Source organism: Rattus norvegicus, chromosome 8, assembly GCF_036323735.1.
Source record: "Rattus norvegicus strain BN/NHsdMcwi chromosome 8, GRCr8, whole genome shotgun sequence".
In the NCBI taxonomy this organism is placed as follows: domain Eukaryota; kingdom Metazoa; phylum Chordata; class Mammalia; order Rodentia; family Muridae; genus Rattus; species Rattus norvegicus.
In genome coordinates, this window is record NC_086026.1 from 114,574,069 (window position 1) to 114,585,760 (window position 11,692).

Here is an 11,692-nt window from a genome sequence, read left to right on the forward strand (position 1 = left end):
GCTCCATACTCATTTCCCTTCATGGCTACCTGTTCTCTTTATAAGAAGTCTCCCATGGGAAACTACCTGACTAATAGATTGGTTGCTTCTGCTTTAGGGAATTTCCATTCATTTTCCGTCTGCTGTAAGGCCTCTTCCATAATCGGTACATGACAGTGGTCACTCAGTGTGTGCTGCCCCAGACAGCTGACGTGCCTTTCAGATTCTGCCTCTACAGTTGCCTAGGACTCCCTGAAGGGAGACGACTCGTGTCCTTGCCGTCAAGAGTCCTGGTCTATGTCTGCCACTTTTCTCCTTCTAAAAGTGGCAAAAGCCTATGCCACATGTTTCTAGTTCTTCCTAGATTGGTGAGGGGGTCCGTTAAGTTAGATGAGCCACTTTAATCATAGTGAGTCCAGACCACCATAAGAGGTAAGAGAATGAACTAAGCTGGCCACAGTGCCCTGGTGTGTGACGGCCATGCCTGCTCATCTTGGCGTCTGAAGAAGAGAATGAAATTGACAGCTGTAATCTTGACTTCTCTAGCTAAAGCAGACTTCATATGGGCATGAGGTATTCTTCAGCATTTAGATGGTTGGTTTGTTGTTTTAAAGACAACAGTAAGGCACCGATCGGTTCTGCTGTGACAATGGGACATCCGTTAGTTCTGCAGTGGCAGTGACTTTGCTATGTCTGCCAAAGAGTTAACTAAATACTGCATCATACTGCATGTGGTGGCTGTGTCAAAAGAGTTAATAAATACTGCATCATAGTCCTGTTAGGGACAAGTGGTGGCCGTGTCAGAAGAGTTGACTAAATACTGCATCATAGTCCTCTTAGGGACATGCGGTGGCCATGTCAGAAGTGAATGGTAGTAAATGACGTTCGCAAGTGTCCGACATAAAGTGCCTTATTGAAGATGGTATCCTGTTTACATGATGGAGCTGAGATGGCATCAGGAGTTCTAGGTGACCGTCCATCTCTTCTGCCAGCCTTGGAAGCATTGAATCTGATGAGCTCCCAGAATGGCACGCTCACCCTGCCACCCTCAGGAAGTAGGAACAGCAGCCAGCCTGCGGCTAAAATACCACAGTCCACCATCGGGCACAGGAAAAAGGTGAGGAGGCCAACAGAGGAAATGGACGCTTAGGAAATCAAAGCAAAGCTGAAGGGCAAAGCAAAGGTGCTATTCCAGGACAGGAGAAGAGCTGTGCTGTAAAGACTTAATATACTCACATAGAAGGTGGGTAGCACCTCCCTGCTTGTGTGGTTCATTTCCCTAGCCAAGCGGAATGAGGGTGCCTGGGATGCTTGGCCATCACACAGTTGACTTAGTGGCTCAGAAACCCCCTTTACATACCTTTGTCCCCAAGAGGGAAAATCCAAGTTCTGTGGTCCACAGCGGTTGCGCTTCACAAAACCAGAGTGCCCAGGAAGGGACACTGGGCACAGCTTACAGAGGAAGCCTCAAGTCATTTAGCTCACCAGTTCCCTACTCTGGTCCCAAGTTAACACTCAGGGAGCGTTGAAGAACTCAGTTCCGTGTTTTCAGAGTCTTGAGGGGAGGAGGGGCTGAACACTGCTTTTTAAAAGCTCTCTGAGATTATACCAGTTTATAGCCAAAGGCACTGACCCAAAACGTGCTTTATTTTATAGATTGTCATAGATAGTACTTATAGAACACAGGCCAGTTAATTGGGAGATTCCACCTAAGTAAATTCACCTAAAGAAACCATTATAAAAATGAAACAATGACAGTATCTCATATGTACATGGTATTACATATGATGGAGATGTCTTCAGGTAGCAACTGTGGTCATATTTTACAAAACAGGCTTTTTTAAAATTGTTATAGAAATACATTGTCATAATTCAATAGCTCAGAGCCACAATAAAAACCACAAATGAACTGAGAGGTCAGTTGTATCTTGTCCAAAGTTTCAAAGTGTTGTTGTCTGTGTTTGCTGTTTTACTGATTTTGTGTCATGCTTGTACCAAGTATGACAAGTTTGAAAAATACATACTTGGGAAAAACAATATAAACATTTTATTGCCTGCTATAATTTAGCTTCTTTTTCTGCAAACTGGAAGGGAGCATGGCTGCTGTTTTCTTTTTGTGGCCAAATACTTTAGTACAGTTTTAGAAGATCTGTACAGAGGAGAATCGCAGTGTGGACTGAAAATGGACGGTCAATGGAGTTAGGGGCTTCCTTACCCACTCCCACAGAAACGAAGATCTCAGCTTTCCCTGAGCAGCCCCTTCGTCAGGTGATTTGCAGGGTCTCACACAATCTTACCTGGCAAGCAGGTTTTTGTTTTGAAATAATCTTGCTGTACATGGGTCCCAGGTTCACCTCAAACTCCTGGCAGCCCTTCCCCCTTGGCATCTTCAGAAGCAGGGGCACAGCCAGGCATGTGTAGCCATCTTGCTTTCACAGGCAAGCATACTTAGAAGAGGAGGCTATGTAGTGAGTGGCTACTCCATGAACTGCCTTGGAAACCACCCTCTACTCCAACTCATTCATCCTGGGCACAGCCTGGCTTCCAGTCACCGAACCCAGTGGACAGCCACTGAAGGTCTTCCTATGGAGGAGACACACATTCTCCTCCCATTGCTGTGCCTGTAAACATGACCAAGCCACATCTGGGAGGCAGGCTGTCCCAGGAGGAAGGCGTGTGCCGGGTAGGTTTAGCTCTCACCTTCTCTCATCAAAGTGATGGATAGGACTCCTTTGTCAGAGTTTGTCCACCAACCAGGAGGTCACAGGAGGGGCAGGTCCAGCATAGTTCATTCCAAGAGTCACCACAAAGGAAGCTTCACCAATGAGTGATCTCTGTTCCAGCCACAGGTTAGACCTTCAAAAAGTGCTGGAAACTCTCTAGTCTAATAGTTCCAGAATCTTGCCAAGTAGGGAGGGCTCACACTCCAAATGAGACTGAGTGGGAGAATGGAGCTTTCTGGGAGGTCACTTCACCATTGGATGGTGAACTCTTGCTGACACGGAAGACACTTGATTCATTTGGGGAGTTGAGTACTGTGGATGGAAAATAGGAAAAAAGGGGGTGAAAACATCTGGCTGGATGAAAGCAAGGCAGATCAAGACAGTCCTCTTGCCCTCAGCCAATCCTAAACTAGATGAACAGGGGACTTGAGTCTGACTAAGAGAGATCACTTACACATGCAAGCAATTCCAGGCAGTAAAACACTGCAACTTCAAGAAAGCACATCCTGAGGTCCGAAGAATATCAGAGAGGTCCTAAGCGTCTAAAATTGCTAAACCATTTTCCTAAAAGCTAGGACTGAGTCATGACTACTTCAGTAGAGAACTCTTTAAGCTTTGTAGAAACAATATCCCAATTTTATGTCTACCCAGTGAAGAACACTGAACAAGCAAACCCAGGAAGAAAGGACTGGTCGTTTCTCCCATTTACTTGGTGGACTGACTTAGACAGACTCAGTAGGTTAATGTGCCAGCATCAAATTCAAGTCTTCTGCCTCTCTCACCATCCGGCAACAGAGTGTCTTCACTTTCAGGCACTTGGTGCTAAGGAGAATTCCATTTCTTCATCACTGCTCTCTGTGGAACGAGAGAGCCAAAGCATATGCTGTCTCTGTTCTACCCTAGACTTTTGAGTTGCCTAGTTTATGTTGAGGCGAGGATGTGTTGTCTCAGGAGACCCACTGAAGAGGTAAATAAAGAATCTTGAAAAGAGCGAGGTGTGGTGGCACAGGCTTTTAATCCAAGCAATTGGGTGGCAGAGGCAGGTGAATTTCTGAGTTTGAGGTCAGCGTGGTCTACATAGTGAATTCTAGAACAGGACAGGCTATGTAGAGAGATCCTGTCTAAAATAAAAATAAGAATTAAAAATTTTTTAAACCTTGAAAAAGTTATTATGGAGCAAGTATTCATTTTGACTCTTAAACTTAATTTCTAAAATGTATCAAAAAAAAAAAGGAATGGTGAAAACAATTCTCAACAATAAAAGAACTTTTGGGGAAATCACCATCCTGGACCTCAAGCTGTACTGCAGAGCAATAGTGATAAAAATCACATGATATTAGTACAGAGACAGACAGGTTGATCAATGGAATAGAATTGAAGACCCAGAAATAAACCTGTGCACTGTAAACACTTGATCTTTGACAAACAAGACAAAACCATACAATGGACAAAAGAGAGCATCTTCAGCACATGGTGCTTGTCTGACTGGGGGGCTACATGTAGAGGAATAAAAATAGATCCATTTTTATCTCCCTTTACAAAGCTCAAGTCCAAGTGAACCAAGGACCTCAACATGAAACCATACACACAGAATCTAATAGAAGAGAAAGTAGGCAATAACCTCAAACCCATTGGCACAGAAGAAAATTTCCTCAACAGAACAGGCTCTAAGATCAACAATTGACAAATGGGACCTCATGAACCTGAAAAGCTTATGTAAGGCAAAGGACACTGTCAATAGGGCAAAATGGGCTATTAGATCGGGAAAAGATCTCCACTAACTTTACATGTGATGAAGGGATAATAGCCAAGAAATCAAGAACTTAGACTCCAAAAAAACCAAATAATCCAATTCAAAATGGGCTACAGGGCTAAACAGAGAATTCTTAACTGAGGAAACTTGAATGGCCAAGAAGCACCTAAAAAAATGTTCAACCTCCTTAGTCATCAGGGAAATGCAAATCAAAACAACCCTGAGATTCCACCTCACACCAATCAAAATGGCTAAGATCAAAAACTTGAGTGACAGCACATGTTGGCGAGGATGTGGAGAAAGAGGAACACTCCTCCATTGCTGGTGGGATTGCAGACTGGTACAACCACTCTGGAAATCAACCTGGTGATTTCCTCAGAAAATTGGAAGTAGTTCTACCTAAGGACCCAGCTGTACTACTCCTGGGCATATACCCAAAAGATGCTCTACCATACCACAGAGACACTTGTTCTGCTATGTTCATAGCAGCCGTATTCGTAATAGCCAGAACCTGGCAGCAACCCGGATGTCTCAACTGAAGGGTGGATTCAGACAATGTGGTACATTTACACAATGGAATATTATTCATCTGTTAAAAAAAAAGAACATCCTACGTTTTTCAGGCAAATGGATGGAACTAGAAGATATCACCCTGATTAAGGTAACCAGGACCACAAAGGACATCCATGGTATGTGATATGTGGATATTAGCCACAGAGTACAGAATCCCTAGAATGCAACCCACAGACTGTAAGAAGTTTAACAAGAAGGAAAGCCCAAGTGAGGATGCTTCAATTCCATATCGAATGGGGAACAAAATAATCACAGGAGGCAGAGGGAGGGAGGCACCTGGGTGAGAGAAGAGAGGAGAAGGGTAAAAGGGGGACAGGATCAGGTATGGGGTTGGGGAGACAGAAGAGCAGCCCAGAAGGCCAAGCGAATGAATAGAAATAAGTAGCTGCTGGGGAGGGGGGGCCCAGGAAACCTCTAGAAAGTACCAGAGACCTGGGATGTGAGAGGATTCCAGGACTCGATGGGCACAACCTTAGCCAAAAATGCCCAACAGCAGAGAGGTGGAACCTGAAGAGATCACCTCCAGTAGATAGACAGGGCTTCCAGTGGAGGGATGGGGTCAACAACCCACCTTCAAAAGCTTTAATACAGAATTGTTCCCATCTAAAAGAACTGCAGGGACAAAAATGGAACAGAGCCTGAAGGAAAGGCCAACCAGTAACAGGCCCAATTTAGGATCTATCTCATGGCCTGACACCATTACTGATGCTATGTTGTGTTTGCAGACAGGGTCCTAGCATGGCTGTCCTCTAAGAGGCTCTATCAGCAGCTGACTGAGACAGATGCAGATACTTAACAGCCAACCATTGGACTGAGGTCAGGAACCCCTGTGGAAGAGTGAGGGAAAGGATTGGGAGAACTGAAGGGGATGGCAACCCCGTAGGAAGATTGACAGTGTCAACTAACCCGGACCCTCTGGGAACTCCCAGAGACTAAGCTCAAAGACAGACTCTCTGAAGTTCATACATGGGCTGGTCTGTGGCCCCTGGTACATTTGTAATAGAGAACTGATTTATCTGGCCTCAGCGGGAGAGGACGTGCCTAATCCTGTAGAGAGTTAATGCCCCAGGGAAGGGGGATTGTAGAGAGTGTGAGATAAGGTGTGGGGGGACGCTGTTGGGGAGACCACTCTTTTAGAGGCAAAAGGGAGGAGAGGGGATGAAAAACTCTGGGAGAAGGGAGCTGGAGGAGGCGAAGTTACATTTTATTTGGAATGTAAATAAAAAATGTTATCAAGAAAAGAATACAAAATTGTGCCATGGAAAAATTAAACTCATGTTTTTATTTTGACACAAAGAAATACTATTGTTTTATATTGAAAACCTTTATTTGTATTGTGAAGAAAATACTACAGACAATTAGAAAATACAAGTTAAAAAGATAAACTTCATGATCACTTTTTACAGTTACTAATAATGACTACTTACATCTCTTCAAACTTTTAAGACACCTAACATGGCAAAGGCATTATATCCAGTCCCTAATTACCACAATGAATGAATGAATGAATGAATGAATGAATGAATGAATGAATACATGAATGAACTAAGAGTACTAAGGTTGAAAAGTCCAGATCTGTTTCTGACTTTGTTACCACTTTGCAGCCATCATGGTAAAGAATCATCCAGACAAAAAATTCTCAATGGATATCAAATAAGTGGAAGAAATATAACAATTTTGTTAGTGATTATGAAATCTCTTTGAATTGTCTTCAAGTGTCTCTTCACTTAATTACTTGTTAGTTGTAAATTCAAAAGATCAAAAGAAATATTACCTGTGAAGGGAAGATGACATCATACTTCACAGAATATGATACACTGAAGATAGATTATTGTTATTACTCATGTAACAACTCACCTGGGAATACCTAACTGAAATCTAGTTGCTAAGAAATATAGTCCCCTCAAATATGCCCTTCAAATATTTCAATTGACAAAAGTGTATGGCTTCTAGAATAACAGATTAGCAGATGCAGAAAGAGATAAGGAAAATAATATATTTTATGCAACATGGTGAGAATTACAGAATAAAACCAGCCAGAAAGGAAATGGAGGTTGATTATTATAAGCAACTAAGGTAAATACTAAAAAAATTAAATATCTGCAACAAACTTTCTATGACTGACCATCTCAGTTTCTGTTGCTGTGATAAAATACCAGGCTCTTGGCTCACAGTTGCAGGTTACTCTCTGTCATGGCAGGGAAGTCGTAGCAGCAGAAAATCGAGAGAACCTATCACATTACATCATAGTCAAGAGCAGAGAGCAATGGATCAGCACATGCTAGTACTCGGCTTGTTCTATTCACTTTACACAGTTCAGGATCCCAAGATGGGTCTTCCCACCTCAAAGTAATCAGGTCAGTCCCTCATGTTGAAGTTCAGGGATCACCACACAAACCACTCAGACTCTGGTCTCAGTTAAACAGGTTTATTGAACATATACCCCAAGACTGATCTATCAGTGACTCGGCCTAGACTTGGGAGTTAAGACTGGACCTTGAACATTTCTCAGGGCCAGTTTATAAAGGAAAAAAACACACCATGAGCTCATATATTTATGGCAGGGTAATTAGCCCCAACTCAAGCTATTTTTACTAGCTAGACAGGACAGTTCCAACTGACCTTTATTCTGTTTGGTCCTAAGTGAAGCTTATGATTGTGAAATTTCTTAAAATTAACAAACCTCAGAAAGTAACAGGGTATGTGGTCAGCTTGACCCTGCTCTGAGTCAATTTTTCTGTCAACAATATAAAACATCAAACAGGCACATTACAAGAACAATATGAAATAGCTGGTAGGCATGGAACAAATAGTTACAGCTATCATGGGGGTTTGGGGGCAGGCCTCAACACCTCACACATTCTCAAAAATTAACCTTAATCTAAATCGTATTCCCAGAGGCTTGCCTCCTAGATGTTTCATTAACAATACTAACCATCACAATGACTAAAGAATTAGCAAAGCAGAAGGCAGTGCTGAAAGAGTCCTGTAGATTACAACAAATATAAATGGGTTAGAATTATTTATAAAATATAGAGATTATGACACTAGATAAGAATCTAGTTACATGCCATTGATGACAGATCTCTTCAACTTATAAAGGTCTGAAGTCTTTTGAACAAGAAAAAATGTATACCAACAAAACATCAACAAAAAGAAAGCTAAGTTAGGTGTGGTAGCTTATACCTTTAATCTTGGGAGGCACTTGGGAGGGAGAGGCAGGTAGATCTGTGTGAGTTCAAGGCCGAGGCTGTACAGAGGAACCCTGTCTTGAAAAACTAAAAAGGAAAGGGGGAAAAATCTATGTAACACTATATCTGACAAAGTAGGACTCAAAGAAAAACTATTATTAGGGGATAAAAAGAAGCACTGGTCAATAATAAAAGGGAAAACATCATGAAATGTTGTGCACCTACAATGCAGCTTCAAAACACATACAATGTACATATAGAATCACAGGAGAAAAGCACAAACCATGAGAATGGTAAGAAATTTTTAAATTTCTGTCACACTGGTTAACCCAACAGAAGACTCAGAGATCAATAAAAAGAAGTAATGAACGCAATTAAAAGGTCGGATGGAGATTCATTGTACAGCTATTTCCTTGCAGCCCCATACTCCCTCTGGACTCCTCCAGAAATTAATTAGTATTGGACTCTGTTCTGGAAGATTCATTCCAGTACCAACCTGGATGAAACTATTATCCCTTCTTTCTTTATTGTACCAGTGACAGTAACAGTAGCTAAGATTTATTGAACCAGGCCAACAGATAATTAACCGTTGCCCAATTCAATGGCCAAACACTTCTCTGCTGTTGTTTTCCAGTAGGGCAGCTACTAGCCACAGAGTCTGCCTTGGTCAGCTGGGTTTCTGGGCCTTTCCCTTTGCCAGTTTGTTTATTTCCTATGCTGGTTCTGTAATAATCGCACAAGCCCACTAGAAGATCTCTCTGTGTGTCTCTATCTCTGTGTCTGTGTCTCTGTCTCTGTCTCTCTCTTTCTGTCTCTCTCTTCCCAATTGTCCTGCCTTGGTCTTGAGAGCACATGATCCTGGATTGTCCAGGGGACCTTACATGAAATCCTGCTATAAGGAAGGCAGAGAGAACTGATAATTAAAACTCAAGCGTGGCAGCAGAGGAAGATTGGAAGCTGGAGGAGGCGAGTGATGGAGTGTTCCCTCGGGAAATTACAGAGGAAGAGCCCCTCTGTCAATACCTTGCTTAGGTTAGGCCTTCTGTGCCTCTGGAACTGAGAGAACAGATTTTTGTTATCTGAGCCACCAAGGGTATCATTTGTTGCTGCAGCCCTAAAAAGCAAGTTGGCAGGGGTGGTGGGTGGAGGGCATGGGGGATGGGTAGTGTTCCCATCTTTCTTTCCTCCATAATGTCTGCTCAATGGGTCAAAAGGTTGAAGGAATCTAGTGAGCAGCCCCCAGGGAGTCCAGACATAGGAAGGCAAACAATGTTGTGGAGTGGGAAGACTTTGGCCACTGTGCTGCCCTTTCTGAACCTCCACTCTGGTCCTGTCCTTGGTGATGAGGGTTTTAATGTCCACAGTAGGCAGAAAGTTCAGGGGCCTCAGATGAACTCAGATCCTCAGCTACAAAGTGGCATCTCCTTAGATGGAGGTGGGGTTCACTCTTAAAATCTGACAAGTTCTACAAGAATGTCTTGGGGTAACAACCTTTTCTGAAATGTCATGACCTACTGCAAACTTCCCCAAGCAAACATTACAGGATAGGGCTGAAGGAGAAGGAGGCTAGGATATTTAACTCTGGAAGGATTGTTTGTTGAGGGCTCCTGGAAGCACCAGGGGCTAAAACTTTTTCAGAAGCCATTTTCTGAGATGATCTCTGGGTTCTCACCAACTCCTAGACTGTCCAACAGGTGGCCAGAAACCAAAGCTTTCAGTTGAATAAACACACCGATGGTCACTGAGACTTGCCTCTTCCCCATGTCAATGTGAGTGGGAAAGAAACAACAAAACTAAACTAAAACCCTTCCGGAGTGTGGGAGGCTCTCTCAACCTCTGAAACCAATGGTTCTTCATGCTTTAAGAGTTTAAATGAAAACCTCCTGATTTAATGCATAAAACTTGAAAACAATCTCAGCCAAGAAAGGTAACATTGGAGAAGATCAGAAAAAGAAATGCTGAAAAGTGACTGGAGGGGGTCACCGGATCTTTGCCCTCTTTCCAATGTGGCCACATACAATAACCTCCATTTTCTGCTTTCACGTTAAAAAAGAGAAAAAGACTCATTACTTCTTTTTTGGAACATATGAAAAATCATTTTGGACTATTGTTAAAGCCTATTTAGCAAAAGTTTAGTATGAAAACGTACATGACCTGATCCTAGCATCACAGTGAAATGAACCCTCTAGTGAGGGACGCATGCTTCTGGCCGAGAGGCTATCATTTAAACTCAGGACCAGGCCTCTGTTGTGGCGATGCTTCACTGGTGTGGCCAACAGTCCGACATTTATTCCACTGCCCCGAGCTGTCATCACACACATCCATCAATCATATGATTCCTTAACCAATCAAATCCCCATTGGATTGACTGGCCATATCTGCCACCATTTAATCCCATCGATCACTCCTTGTCCATCACTTTCTTCTACTGGGTAGGGTGGGCCTTGGTCATGTCATCTCAGTGGACTGATTTTGAATGGAGCTGGAGGCCTTCCTTTCTCTTCACCTTTTTAGCAGCCATTTCTCATCATTAAAATATATAAGGGCATTACAGGGTCCGGAGAGGCGCTTCAATGGTTAAGAACACTAGATGCTCTTGCAGAGGACCCAGGTTCAGTTTCCATGGGTTTCTGCAGAACAGACACACACACACACACACACACACACACACACACACACACACACACACGGTGCACATACATACAAGCAGGCAAACAGTCAGATACATAAAATAAAATAATAGAATATAAAATAGAAAGAAAGTCACACAGCCATTGCTTTAATGTAGCTTCCCAGTGTGAAGCCTTCAGTGTGGCAGTCATGCTGGTTTTTTTCCTATAGAAAGCTATGGCCAGAGAAGGCTGTGGTTCTTAGCCGTCCCTCCCAAGAGCTACCCACTCCCTTCAAGGTGTGTATGTTATCCTTCCTATCCCAAATTACCAAATATGGGAGGCCTGAATCTGAGACAAACGACGAGGCTAGATCAGACAGAGTGGATGACCTCTGCTTTCACTGCCCTGGAGAAGCCAAGGGCCCAAGACCCCCAGGATCTGGGCTTCTTCTCACCCAGTCCTGCAAAGAATCTTATTGGAGGGAGAGCCCTGCCCCACTCTCGTTACCTAAAAGGATGTGTATGTATGATTGTATGCGTGTGTGTATGTGTACACATGCGTCCTCCAGGTGTCACATAACTGTCACCAACATCAAACTGAGCAATCGTAATGACCTCCAAGAGACCTTGTCTGGTAGTCATGGCAACGAAACAAACAAAATTAGACAGCAGGTACCAGGTCTGTGATTTGGGGGTTGTTAGCATTTCCTTTTAAAGAGGGAGAGGGAGGCTCCCCTACCCTCTCCTAAGATTCTACTGGCTTTTCTCTCCCACCCTAGCTGTAGAGAATCTTTGAAATGTGGAGTGAAAAGGTCAAACTTCTATGGCGGATAGAACTTTCCAATGGTCGCCCATGCTCCTG